The sequence below is a fragment of the Poecilia latipinna genome, unplaced genomic scaffold (genome assembly GCF_001443285.1).
Source record: "Poecilia latipinna isolate Pla-1442-1.1 unplaced genomic scaffold, P_latipinna-1.0 Scaffold4408, whole genome shotgun sequence".
NCBI classification, from domain to species: Eukaryota; Metazoa; Chordata; class Actinopteri; order Cyprinodontiformes; family Poeciliidae; genus Poecilia; species Poecilia latipinna.
In genome coordinates this window covers 18,015-19,534 of record NW_015117024.1, presented here as the reverse complement: position 1 = coordinate 19,534, position 1,520 = coordinate 18,015, and the positions used below count along the sequence as shown (strand labels likewise).

Genomic DNA, 1,520 nt, shown 5'->3' with positions numbered 1-1,520 from the left:
GATCCATTGCTGAACTTTCTTCAAACAAGAACAAGTCATTTTACATGCTCTGTGAATAAACTTAAACATTTCTTTAAGTTTATTCTACCTTCACTGGAAGAAGCTAAAAATTATCATGATTTTAAATAAAATAAAAGCAACCAACAGTGGTTCAAGTTCTGTACAGACTATAAATATGCAGAGAACATTAATCACACTGATGTCCTGTACTTTCATTTCTGTCCTTCTTTCTTGGGTGTAATCTTCCACTGTATTTTGAAATCAGTCCATCCCTGACTTGTCAGTAAGGCGCCAAGCTGTGGAAGGGCAAAATGTGTTAAATTCCTGTTTGATGTGATGAACCAAAAGGAGGTCAGAGAGTCTGGAGTACCTGCTGGAGGAGCTGGGCGCTGATGTCCGGATCCGTCAGGTCGGCATCGGTCACAGTCGTCATCTTCACAAGGCTGGCCGTCTTTACCACTGAGCAGAAACAAAACTCAGTGTCACAAAGGAGCAGCAAATGATGCTGATTTTAAAGTTACACACTAAAAAACTAACAGCAATATTTTGGTTTATTTAGTCCGTCAGAGAAAACAGAATGTGGATGTTCATTTTTCAAAGTCATATTTTCACCATGTTATTTACACATTTATAAATGTCAAAGTTCCAAGGTAAATATTTAATTTACAAGCTAAATATGTAGTTTAGAAACTATATATTTAGGTTATAAAACTAAATATTTGATTTACAAACTATATATTTAGTTTAAAAAACTAAATATTTTGTTTACAAACTATTTAGGTTTTAAATTAAATACACAATTTGATTAAGGAAAGTACAGTATTTAGTTTTAAAACTAAATGTTGGATTCCAAATTAAATATTGCTAAACTAAATACTGATTTCCAAAGTAAATTAAAATATTTAGTTTGCATTGATTTAACTTTCAAATTAAATATTTAGTTTGCAAATTAAATGTTTTGTTCCAAACATAATATTTATTTTCTAAATAAATATTTGTTGGAAGAGAGTATATCTTTAATTTCAAAGACATACATTTAGTTTGCAGATCATATAGACAGCTTTCAAATTATTTAGTTAGGAAGCTAAATATTTAGTGTGTAATTGAAATATTTAGTTCAGAACTAAATGTCTAAGTCTGAGCTAAATATTTAATATTCAAAATAAATGTTTGATTCGAAATGAAGTATTTATTTTTGCTAAATATTTATTTCTAAAGTAAATATTTAATTTGAAAGCTAAATATTTGGTTTTCAAGCTAAATATTTAGTTTACGAATTAAATATTTTGTTTGGAACATATGACTTTGAAAAATTAACTTCTGAATTTTGCATATGGCTAAATAAAGGCTAGATAAACCAAAATGTTGCTGTTAATTTTTTACGCTGCTACGTTTCTGATCACCTTGATGGCAGATGAAAACATGGGGAGCATCACAGTTCGCATCACTCCACTCATGTAAATCATTCTCAGTGACGCAGTGCAGAGTACCAGCGCTGTTTGTTGGGCTAGTAGAGGTCC

The 1,520-nt window shown here is 30.5% G+C and overlaps 1 long non-coding RNA gene across 1 annotated transcript; it reads right to left on the bottom strand.

Annotated features, from left to right (window-relative positions):
- Positions 1-219: 219 nt before the first annotated feature.
- LOC106942602 (uncharacterized) lies at positions 220-1,514 on the bottom strand. The gene is made up of 3 exons (XR_001423666.1): positions 1,404-1,514; positions 371-459; positions 220-296 (listed from the first exon to the last, which is right to left on the bottom strand). It is a non-coding gene; the product is annotated as an uncharacterized LOC106942602 (long non-coding RNA).
- Positions 1,515-1,520: the final 6 nt, after the last annotated feature.